General features: G+C 39.6%; 1 protein-coding gene across 3 annotated transcripts in view; it reads right to left on the bottom strand.

The window, feature by feature from the left end:
- Window positions 1-7,178, bottom strand: part of camkk1a (calcium/calmodulin-dependent protein kinase kinase 1, alpha a) — a 110,597-nt gene extending 103,419 nt beyond the window's left edge. For 2 of the 3 annotated variants that reach the window (XM_022205988.2, XM_022205989.2), the window contains exon 1: window positions 6,620-7,176. The gene's annotated coding sequence lies outside the window, so the exon portion shown is untranslated. Of the gene's footprint in view, window positions 1-6,619 lie in introns of all 3 variants that reach the window. The other variant, XR_007937263.1, reaches the window with a different exon arrangement.
- Between the last annotated feature and the right edge of the window lie 5,783 nt (window positions 7,179-12,961).

Below are 12,961 nucleotides of genomic sequence, written 5' to 3'. Positions count from 1 at the left end.
CGAGCACTTGGACGAGGTTAACTGAGAGATCTGAGAACCCCCAGAGTCCTTACTGGTCGTGCTTTGAATAATGAAGGCTAATATGCAGATGTGGATGTGCGCCTGGTGCAGGATGAACTAATGAGGAGGACCTGTAAATGTATTCAAGTACTCACTCTCTACAAACATCCAAAAACACCTCTGACACTTCAAGTTTCATAATTATGTTTCTTTCAGTGTAGCTGACATTTAAAATTATATTTGGAATATGAAAGGTGCAAAAGTAGACAGTAATATGCATTTGATGCCCAGCTCACTGTAACTTTGCCCTTGATGTAGAACAAAGACTGTGACTCTGTACATGCCAATACCAGATTTTCACTCATAAGTTGCACGAGTTGACTTCATGGTGGTACAAGGAAAGCCAAGGGTTCTTTCGAGGATTCTTCCTCTGGGGGGGCATGAATCCATCTAGGGGATGTTGTGATACTCCACAGGTTCCCATGAACGTGTTGACGTGCTGATGGTGGTAGAGGGGGAGTCAGGGCATCATCCTAGTCATTAGGATTCAACAACATTTCCATTCACCAACAAACCAGCAATGCCATTTCTGCAGATTAAAACCACTGTCAGGTCAAGTGAAGAATGCCAATCATCTTGTTACAATATAATGTTCTGCTGGGAAACTTTGGGTCCTGGCATTCATGTGGATGTTACTTGGACACACATCACCCACATCAACCTTGTTCCTGACTAAGCACACCTTTCCTCATGGCAACAGCCCTCGCCACTGCCAGCGGCCTCCCACAGCAGGACAATGCTTCCTGCCACACTGCAAAAATGACTCAGAATAACACTAAAGTACCCAAGGTGTTTACCTGGCCTCCAAATTCCTGAGATCCCAATCTGATGGAGCTTCCACAGAATGTTCTGGAACAAACCTGATCCACAGATGGTCCACAGTGCAACCCACAGAACCCAAAGGATTTGCTGCCAACATCCCAGTGCCAGACACTGTCAGTGACCTGACAGCTCAGAGCTGTTTTGGTGGCACAAAGGGGATCTAAACAATATTAGGTAGGTGGTTCTAATATTGTGAAGATGCCAGCAGAATGGGTAAAAATGAGAAAGTCTCTCAACACACTTATTTATCAATAGTGACCACAGTCCAAGGTTGAGAAATGAAGGTACAGTTGAAAAGCTTGGCAGCAACATCTCATGAGGTATATGATGCAACCTGTTCCTGCTTGTCAGATGCAGTAGTGACAGTTTCTCCGTATCAGTATTCTGTGACTGCAGCCAAAAAACAATGTCAAGACAGCAAAGTGGCAAAGCTGCAAATCCCTCCATCCACCAGTCTGTCTATAGGATCCATGTATTACGAGGCAAACTGAAACATATGGTCTAAACTCCCTGCCAGTCCTACAGTCCCTCCTCACCGCTCAGTGTTTCCTGGTTTCTCTCTGACTGTGGGCAATAAAAGGCTGTCAAAGCTCCCAAAGAGCACTGGGATCATAATGTGGTGGTATTATATGGTTGTTATATGGTGGCTGGTTATAAATGTCAGGTTATGCAGTCAAATCAGACGTAACACCATATTTTTTCATTTAAAACATGAGTGAAGAGTATTTAACACCCAATTTAGCTACCACCTTTTAATCAGGTATATGTTTATCTGCATGACTTACTTAAGCCTTGTTGGGATCATCCATGTCAGCTGCAAGTGTATGGGAAACTATATTTTTAAAAAAAACACAGCACAGGTGTTACACATTTAAATAAAAAGCAAAAACTATTCCAAAATGAGATGAGGTGGTTGGTAGCGATTTGGAAAAGTCTGAAAATGTTAAATTACTGCACAGACAGAGCACAGCAACAGTAACAAGAAGTTACATTTGACACATTTATTCATCAGTGGGTGGACTGGAAGCACCAGATTAGTCACTGATGAGACATATTTTATTGATTTGGTAGTATTTTTTAATTAATAGGTTTTTGCTTTTTTTTTAAACTTCAATCATAAACATTGAAGTTAGTGTTTTGCTAAAGATTATTATTTATTAGGTTGTTAATTTCATAGTTGTACAGCGTGCACTCAACACAAAAGAACAGAAATAGAATCACTACTATATATGCTGTTTCAATGAAGTGCTGTTTTATGGCCATGTGGACTAAATTTGTTGGGTGTCTCAGAGCTGAGATGTGAAGAGTTTAGGAGGGACTGACAATCAGAACATAAATAATAGTAAGGATTCGTTTGACAGATTAGGACAGCATCTGCATAAATTCAGGGGACTTAAAGAACAGACCACCAAGACATTTCTCGATAAGCGTTCTTGTCTGTGCTTATGCTCTTGTGAAATGTCATCATCTGCAGTCCAAGTACTATTCAAATTCAAAGTTATCATTTAGACAAATACAGTCCAAAGGCCCAGATGTGTTTTTGCTCTATCCACTTCATCAAGGACCATTGGAAGGTGACTTGGGTCACAACAAACAAACAAACAATGACTGGAGAAAAAAATCAAAACTGTAAGCTATCCTTTTTGAAATACAATTATTGTTGAGTCACAGTATGTAGGTTTGAATATACTTATTTGGTTTTCATTCAGTGGTTGACTTATCAAGATAGATCCTACTTGAACATGTGCTCCAATGTTTTTGGAGCTGTGGGTTCTCACTACCATGCCTCACCAGCTATTGAGAAGACAGGCAGTGGGCGCTCATAGTACCCCACCAAGAACACCGTTAACTCAGCAGCTCCTTTAGAAATTTCAAAGCTTATGACTCGTTTCTTACTTAACTTTAACATTGTACTACAATGCTGTCTCTGTATCTTTCACAAACAAACTGTTTTCTTGTCTTTACTCCCAAATGAACAAATTTGCTATACTTGTAAACTAGCTATTACTATGAAGACACATATTAAGGATGTACTTTGTGATGATGCTGAAGTGAACTGCACTATACAGAGAGGTCTTTACATTAATTAGGCTACTCTTATTAGAAATGTGATGGACACAATAATTGAAAAGCATGTAGCATACTACTCTATCCAATACCTGTAATAATCTGTTTGTAGTTAATGGTAATTTCATATGTAACTAACTACATAGAGAGAAGGACAAACAATGAATTGATTTCAAATTGCTATTTAAAACAATGCAAATTGCAAAAACTGCAGTTTAGGATACACGAGGTGTGGCTATTAAATAGTGACACTAATGCTGTAGATCAATTTCATTTATTTTGAGTAAAATTGAAAGTACAGGAATTGTTTCTGCTTTCCCATTAATCAGCAATGTTCACTGTGGTTCTCATTCTTTAACAGCCACACCGTCTGACAAAGAGCTTAAACTGCTGTGGCAGTGCTTTTACTAATTCATACCATCTTCTGGTACTGAACTGAAGAAAAACTTTTAAAAATGAAACAGCAAATTCAATCACAGCATCTGTCAGAAGAATCTAAATGAGATGTTTTCCCCAAATCCTCATCATTTAGTTTCTCTAAATGATGAGAGCTGGATATGGACCATGAAAGACTGAGGGAAGGTTTGAAATCATGTTAACAACGGTTTGATTCAGATCACTTCTGTGACAAGTGACTGACACACAGCACAGCGGGTGCATGAACAGGAATCCTGCGACAATACACGAAACCGCACAGCACACCCTTCAATAATGAAATGCACTCCATTTCTACCGCTCCCACACTCCTGCTAACCTGCTTTCAGTCTTCTCAGCCCTGACGCTGGAGCTGCCTGTTACTCTGTTAACTCGGTGTGTCAGTCCAGCCTGCAACACTGGAGTGATTCCATGACAGCAGCGCAAACAGACTGTGAGCGCTTCCAGGAATTGGAGGCCGATTCCACAGCGGATGCAGCACTGACAGCGCTAACAGATACACTCCAACATGTACAGCTGCTGCTATTTTCTCACAGCTGTAACACGAGAGCCTGTGAGACATCCAATAATGCTCCTCGCTATGGATACAACAGGCCTGAGCACCTCAACGCCCCACACTGGAAAACAAGTGGCACCTCACCAGTTGTTCTACATCCCTGGGAGGAACAACTCTGTAAATGTATTCACGTTGCTCTCGTGCTTATTAGGAATGACTCAGTAAGCTTCAGATCTCCAAGAAACAAAGGATCAGTGGGATTTCACGTCTCCCCGTTTTAATACGGGCTTCCTTTGAGTATTAAAGCATCAAATCCCATCAGTGCCTCAGCACTGGGGTCAATGTCAGGTCCAGCTTTATATTTTCATCCAGTTTGAGTACCTAGAACATTTACCTTGATGTCTAGTCTCATACAAACACACACATACACACACGCTAAGAGGTAGAGGTGCCACCCTAGCTGATGATAATCACCACGAGGATACATCAAGCAGTTACAACTTACACAAATGTAAGGCTCTTTCAGTTTGAGTCTATCGAATATATACACATTCTGCTAATTCTATGCAGGTCTACAGACATTTAGGGATGACAATTAATTGGCGAAAACAGAAAATGATCTCAATAAGAGAATCTGCAGAACAAAACAGAGCAGCACGTCAGAGCAGCAGGTTTCCTCACTGCTTATTCTCTCAGAGTGACACTGTGTTAGATGTCATACGGCTGAATTATGTTCAGGCCTGCATGTAAAACAGTTTAAGACATTTGTTAAAGGCTTTAATGTGTTAATATGATTAAGCACACAAGGAAACACACATAAAACCCACACATGAGAGTGATTTCTTCTTTCACCAGTCTTGTGCGAATGATTTCCCAGAGGGGCTGAGGGAGCTGGGAGCTGTTGACATGTCCTCCTTTTTAGTAGCTGGAATACTCTATTATGGTTAGCAAAACCCATGTTAAGAGAGAAGGTTAAAGCTGTCAGCACATTCAGAAAGAGAAAAAAACAAGTGAGCATGGGGAACAGAAGTGATGACTTACTTAATAAACCTTGCTTTACAAAGCAAAATGTAGCTGGAAAATGACAGAAAAACTAAAAATCTATACTAAATAAACAGCTATTGGTAATATACTGTGTACTTCTGAGCACATTGTCTGATGTTCCTCTGCTGACACACAGCCCAAACCACATTTTTTTTCAGCAAGATTCAGCAAATGTGCCTCAACAGGGACCAAATGTAAGCCAGCCTCTTGTCGCCAGTTTGTTCATGCTGGAAAACCAGTTAATCTTCCCCTAAGTCTTCATACAAGCCGCTTTGTGCTGTTTCCCAGTCCTGTTTCTGACATTTAATGCTCATATAGCTGCATGCATAACATTAAATAAGCCCACAAGAGGGAGGCTGAACTGCTCAGTAACAACACTCATGGATGCATCAGCACTGCTGCAACACAGTCTCCAGGCCAATTCAGCTCAACCCATTTTAAATACTGGCCTGTGGGGATTTAGGTCATCATACTGTCAACCAGAAAACTGACACTGGTTTTCTCTGTACACAGTCTTTAGTGTCAGTAATTTGCTGCGAGTCATTTATGCACTCGCTGATTGTTTTTCAAGGTGCAGCACCAGAGAAGTCAGTTCATTTTCAAGTCATCTTTCAAGAGACTTCAAAAGGATCAGCTCCGCCTAGTGAATGAGGGATTAAACAACCTGTGAACAGGAGAAAATGAGCTCCACTTGAGGCAGACATGAAATAATCGGACAAAGAGGAACAATGAATAAGCATGTAGAGACAAACACTTGCTTTTTGTGGCTTTTAAACGGGTACTGTTTTTCTGAGTAACAGGGCTGTCAGCTGATTCAGATTGGTTCTTTGAGAGATATTATCACCGTTGTAGACAGATCATCTTTACAGCCAGGACCCTTAAATATGTTTACAGGGGCTGCAGCAAAAAATGTCTCATCATTTTATCAAAAAAAAAGGTAGAATATACTGAAAATGCTCCATTTATTAACCCAGTCTCAAGGAAGTCATGTTTAAATTGACTCATTTGATCAACTAAATGTTCAAAATGCAAAATATATCCAATTTGAAACATTAAGAAGGAAAGAAAAGGCTGCAAATCCTCACATTTGAGAGGCTGGAAGCAGTAACAGTTCAGCATTTCTGCCTCATAAATGACTCAAAAGATGAATCAATACTAATTAGTGTTAAATTTGAGGGTTCATTTTCTGCTGACTAATTAATGAATCATTTAACTTTTATATCAGACACCTTGATACACACACACACACACACACACACACACACACACACACACACACACACACACACACACACTTGTGATCAAATCTGACATGTAAATACATCTCAGCCTGCAGACCAAAAGGAAATCCTCAGATTATATTAAACCTCCCGGCTGCACCGAATTTGTAAAGCATTAAAGTCTTTGTGTCCAATGTGTGTGTGAGCAGCTTCACCTCAGGCCAGCTGTCTGACACACATCAGAGGAACGTTAGTCCTGCAGCTGACTGCTTCTGATCTAACCTGCGCATCGTCTCTGTCCCTACTGTGGGAGATTCTCTGAACATCAATAAAACCCAGCCAGGAAGCACGTGCAGTCACATCCCTGCATTGCACAAGAGCGCATCCAGCGTTACTTCCCCATGTTTGCTCAGCACACACTGGCCCTGCGAGACAAACGCACCGGGAATCACTCGATCCGGAAAGTTTCACTCACCCGAACACGCAGCAGCAGCCTCCCGGTCCGCACGGATCAGCCAGGTCCGGTCTGACTGTGTCCCTGGCAGCACCAGTGATGGAGGCTCTCCTCTGTTAGGTGTGTTTCAGGATCAGCTGCTGTCCGGAGCTCTGTCCCATGTTTCACACCCTGTCTTCCGGAAAACACAGACAGAGCAGATCAGGCTGCAGAGTGAAGACACCCAGCGGCGGACACATACACTCACACCCCGATACACACTCTGCTTCTGCTTCTGCTGCTGCTGCACCACTGCAACGTGCACACAGCAGCAGCAGGGTCCAGACACACTTTGACTCCGTCGCACGTCGACGGATCCTCCAACTTTTATTATTCCACAGGAGTGACTCCACGGGTCCTAACGTCCGCCCGGTTCCTGCACGACACAAGCACAGAGCCGTGATTCTCTGACAGCTGCAGGGTGCTGCTATGGCACCACTCTTCCTTTACACTCAGCAATACAACATTAAATATGTCATGAATTACATGATGGATTCAATAATCAAAGGTGCCTGATGTGGCCTCTTTTCTCTGCTCCTCCATTAAGCCTGGACAGTGACTGCAGAGTAAACAGCGCCTCTAGCGGTCACATTCCTGCCTTATTTCCCCAACAACAGAATGCCGTTGAAGTCCTGAGTAATTAGTGGCGATAAGCAGAGTCCCAGCAACAGTCTAATTACTGACCCTCCACTGGACACTGAATAACTATGGAGCTAAAACACGGGTAGTATACCTTGTCACTTGAAAAAAAAGAATTTGTCTTCATAATTAGCATGTTGGAGGCAACAAATTCATCTTGGAGCCACCAGTACTATCCCACTGCTGCTGATGTATTTATTCAAAGGAACAGTTTAATATTTTTGGGAAACATGCCTTTCCTTTTCTTATTCAACATTTCTAGTTGTTCTGTTTTACATACACAACCGTTCAAAAGTTTGGAGTCACTTAGAAATGTCCTTATTTTTGAAAGAAAAGTATTTTTTTTCCATTGAAGATAACATGAAATGAATTCAACTCCAGTCTGGACATTGTTAATGTGGCAAATGACTACTGTAGCTGAAAACGGCAGATTTTTAATGGAATATCTATACAGGGGTACAGAGGCCCACTTCCAGCAACCATCACTCCTGTGTTCTAATGGTACATTGTGTTAGCTAATCGTGTTGATGATTCGAAAACCTTTGTGCAATTATGTTAGCACAAGAATAAAAATGTGAGTTTTCATGGAAAACATGAAATTGTCTCGGTGACCTCAAACCTTCAAATGATAGTGTATATGTACAGGAGACTGGGGTCAGTTGTTACACAGATATTTTGTGGACCTTTGAGCGTCCTTGACCTGAAATCATCTTCTCTGTTAAAACATCTGAAAGCGTCAACTTGGTAACATTTCTGTTTTATTGTATTAAGCAGAGGTGCTATCTTGAAATAATAGGGGCTCACGTCAGCCCACAAATCTTCAGATTGCAGCTCCATTATCGTGTTATAGATTTTAACCTGATGACTGCACCAGTTTCAGAGTAAATGAACATAAACTGTGAGACACTATGCTCTCTACAAAGTGAGGCCATCCCCCTTTCTCTCTCTGCTTAATATTCACATAAATATCACAGCGGCTGCCGGCGAGACCAGTGATTCTCAAAGAGAGCCATGGAATTAGTTAAAGTTATGTTTATTTACATCTCTATTCATTGTAAAAGTGTGTCTTTTTACAGAAAACATTGAGGAATCACTGAGGAAGACCAGTGCTGTCAACATTTATCTACCAGCTGAAGTGAGATTGTATATCTTAAAGGTTAATAATCCTTACAATATTTTTTTACTAAGTTTATTTCATACTAATTTGGGGAGCAAGCCCTTTGATTAGTCCTAGATAAAAGATGTAGGTCCTGATGAGAAAAAGTTCACATAAAGTCCCAAAACACAGATAAATAACTAATAAGCAGCCTGAATCTGCGGCCTAAAGATCACCAAGGAACATCTTCAAACTCTGATCCAATGGAGCCACAGTCAGGATGAGCTCCTTCTGCAGAGTGAGATGGAGCCAAGGAGGATCAGAATCAGGGAAGAATGATAGAGAAGAAACCCTCATGAATAAGAATATAGCTCAGGATACACAGCTTTAGCTTCATCATTTTATCATATTTTTCCACAACTATTGCCCTTTGAGATGAAATACAGAAGTAGCGTCTTTGTCTTTGCAGCTGCATCAACAACAAAAGAAAGAGACAATTCTTGAGTTCCCAAAAGAAGGTGGCAAAACTTTACACTGAGAAGTCTTTTGGATCCACAAACTGACTTTATAAAATAGGATTTCAGTTCCCTCTGTAAAACTAGATGTCATTGATGGTGGTAGTTTTCTTTTTTCAGCAGTTTTCCCCAGTTGCCGGTGACAGTATTGTCTTTAAAGTCTCCTCTCAAAGCTTCTCTTTATGTGAAGGTGCTCTTGTACTTTTCTTTCTGGTCTTATCTATTTTTCTTTCCAGTCCTGGTTTTATCTTCATTGATGATTCTAACTTGTGCTTGTCTTCCATTTCTCAACATTAGTTTCAATAAATACACCATGATTTTTATCGTGCTTTTATTTGCACTCATATTAGAGGATAGAATTAGAAAACTCTTTTCTACTGCCCTGAATATTTCTGTACTGAGCAGTTAGGAGATTTAAACATTGTCTGAGTGGGAAAAAAACAGAACATTCATAATAACAGCCTGGAACTAAAAGTAAATCTGTATCTGTGGATTAAAGGTATCATAAAACTGTGCTAGAGAGAGGTATTGGAAATGTGTTACTTCTTGTTAATAGACACAGGAATCAGCTGCATCCTACAGGTTTTCTCAGTTGCTTTGGTACATTTCTCAGATCAGAATTGAAATTCTCAAAACTATTTGCTCAGTCTTCACATCATTGTGTCATTTGTGCACATCAAAAAGCAGTTTCTCATTTCTTTGAACAAGTTGCAAATGCTTTGGTACATCTATGCAAATGATTCTGTACAATTTTCTGCTGTTTCCTACATTAGCAATTGCTTATGTCATGTTGAATAGTCTCACCCCCCAAAACATATAGGCATTAGGTCATCGCATAAGTCTTTACATGCAAAATGGTTGAACAAGTTGTCATAATATGTCAGGATGTTTCTATACATTTAGATTAGACTCTTTTTAAAAAAAAATCTGTCCTGACTTGGTAAATTGCTTCCAGGTGAATCCTAATTTTCTCTAACAAAGGGAAATGTGTGAAGGGTTTGGGTTTTCTGAAATCGCTAAAAAAAACACAGGAGAAGATATTCATGATGCGGATCAGAAACATGTAGGAAGTGTAGGAAGACTGCACTGTAGTTCCTTCCTACATCACTGCATATACAGTTTTCCCTAAGGAGATCGTCCTATCTTCACATTTCTACTTTTCTTTTTTCTTTGTGCTATGTAGAGCTGTTTTCCTTTCTGTATCGCAATAATGTGGTCTGTCAGCAAATTACAAGACAAACAGTAAAAGCGTAAACGTGAATCTTGTCCAGTCTCTTGCGGTCAATCTCCCACATACACGAAGGTGCAACTTAAAATTTACAATAATTGTCATCAAAACTTTAGCCATAGTTTACATCAGAACATCCCTCCAGAGTACACTGTTATAATGACAACATGACTGAGCAATCTGACTGTTTTATCCATACACAGTGACACAAGGACTTTTCATTCGGACGGCACTGACATGTTCATTGACGCAGATATTTACTTTTGAGAGATGAACTAAGGATTTTGAACAAGAGACTGGCTTTTGCAGGTAATCCATGGTGTTTTGCAATTTGTACGAATTGTTTTGAGAAATGCGCTTACTGTTTTGCAAATGTCAACGATGATTCGAGAAATGTACCAAAGCGACTGAGAAAAACCATAATCAAAAATTTGGGTTAAAAGGGAGATACGTTGGTTTGCACATGGGCAGTAGAACCCTATATAGGCACTTAGTAAAACATATATTAAAACGAGTGTGGTACATGTGTCTGTGTCCCTTTAAAATATTTTTGTCACTTCCCCCTTAGGAAAAATTTTGTTTGCTTCCTGTTTAGCTATTACAGTTTTTAAGGTATATTCATCAGTTCATGTTACAATTTCCAAAGTGTTTCCAGCCAGTTCAGCTAAATCCAGTTAGAAACCCATGTTACTGTGTTAAATTATATTTGTTAGGGAAGATTCCGGAATTTTTATATTTGCCAGCTTGTTCACAAGCACAAATGTACAACATGACTTTAATCATAACTTACCTAATTTTTTAGAATACATTGTTGTACATTTAAAAAAAAAATTATCTAAAGCTTTAACCTCTCATTTGCTGCTGATTAGAATATTTTTTCATGAATTATTAAATAGGAATATGACGGACAGTAAAATGTGTGTCGACCAACTCCAATCTGCCTTACAATACACTACACACAATTTAAATGAATTAAGAAGAAATAGCTGACTCAGACAACAAGTCAATTAACAAGCTAAAAAAACACCCAAAGAATTAAAAAGAAAACAAAAATCAACTGAACATCTACTATCTGCTTCATATTTTATTACATAATGAGAAAACTGAAACTGCTTGTCAGTCAAATGTCTACCGAATCTCTGACTAAAGGTTACATTTCCTAAATTGTAGTGATACAATCATTTTGTTAAACCCCTGGAATTTAAGCTGAAAGTCAGCATTTCCGTTATTGTTGCCTTTCAGATCTGTGGTGATGTACAGATGCACAACTACAACTCGCTGATCCAACTGTATTTAAGCCCAAGTTAGTGTTATCATTTAATATTATTACTTTAGGGGGGCTGTGTAAATGCAATTTGGAGAGCAGTTTACACAACTTCTGCTAAAAACATTTAGCAAGGTGGTATTCCTTCATCACAGGCAGAGAGTAATTACAAGCAGGCGACGATGGCAGCTGCATTGACAGTCTTTTTACAGTTAAAAATCAACCGGTTTATAATTAATCAGTAATCCTTATTATGAAATCAAGTCTACTTGTGTCTTTGGTGCTGTCTGCGAAGTATTTAAAGTAACTAGATAATGCAGAGTCACTCAACTGACATGGAGAACCAGAGATGGAAAATTACACACAAAAAATTCACTCACCAGCACAATACTGGGAGAAGCTTTAACTAGAAATAGGTTATTTAGATGCAGTGACAGAAACAAAAAGCCCCAATTTTACCTCATAAATGTCGCAAGTTAGCTGTTAGTTGTACAAAACGATATGTATGCGACTTTCAAAACTGCACATATTTTATAATCAGGAAAAAATTGCAACATTTTTAGTTTAAAGGGAGCTGGAGATTAGATTAGATTATACCAATTTGGAAAAACATCAAATGGTCATGTATTATGTTACCTGATTTGCAAATCTATCTTTAATAAGTGAGTGTTACTATGTTTTACATTATATTTACACTTCAGAGCTGCCTGGTCAGTTACACAGCAGTTACCTGCAGTTAGACTCTGAGCAGCTCCAGTGGAGCAATACATATTCTAACGGAGGCTGGATTCAGATAGAAATTAAACAACCCTCACCCTCCTGGTTTACACATGACTCTGTGAGAGATATGGAGTTTAATTCATGTAAAAATGATAAACAGGGAGCACTTAAAATGCCCTCTGGTCAAGTGCTCTTTATCTTTTTAACAGGTCAACATGGCGATGTTAACGTGTTGTCTTGCAGGTCAGAGTTTTCTGTATCATGGTTTGTCAGAATCAGTTACTCCAATTTCTCCAGAATTACAACTCGACATAGCTAAGTGGAGTTCTTGGTGAGCCAGTGTGTTCCAACTGCAGTGTGGGGGGGATGCATGGAGAGAGAGGCTTCATAGATCTACATATAATAATGACAGCAACAGTGTAGTGTTCCATCAAAGTCACTTTAAGGCAGGGAGGAATCGTTTTCATGTAAAAAAAAAAAAAAACTTCTTAAAATATAACTTTGATAACAGAGATGAGTTTTCAGGCATCAAACCAACAACCGTAGAAGGACTTTAAAAATTCTCCCGTTGTCTAATACAGTACAAGCTAACAGTGAAACTGATTCATAGTTTACTGCTATGGTGTAGGACTCTGTCATTAACAGAATAGAACAGAATGACTTTATTGATCCCAGAAGGGAAATTCAATAAATACACTACATATACAGCAGGTAGTCAAATTTAAACAGTATGTAGATTAGCATATCAAGTAAAGTGAGGGTGATGCAGAGTAGACTGGTGGAAATGGTCAGCTGGAAGCAGTGGGCTGGAGGAAGGTCAGCAGCAGCATCCCACACATGATGGAGACTAGGCCAGTTGGTG

This window comes from Acanthochromis polyacanthus, chromosome 17 (genome assembly GCF_021347895.1).
Source record: "Acanthochromis polyacanthus isolate Apoly-LR-REF ecotype Palm Island chromosome 17, KAUST_Apoly_ChrSc, whole genome shotgun sequence".
In the NCBI taxonomy this organism is placed as follows: domain Eukaryota; kingdom Metazoa; phylum Chordata; class Actinopteri; family Pomacentridae; genus Acanthochromis; species Acanthochromis polyacanthus.
The sequence above is the reverse complement of the archived record's forward strand: the minus strand, read 5'-3'. Positions and strand labels throughout refer to the sequence as shown.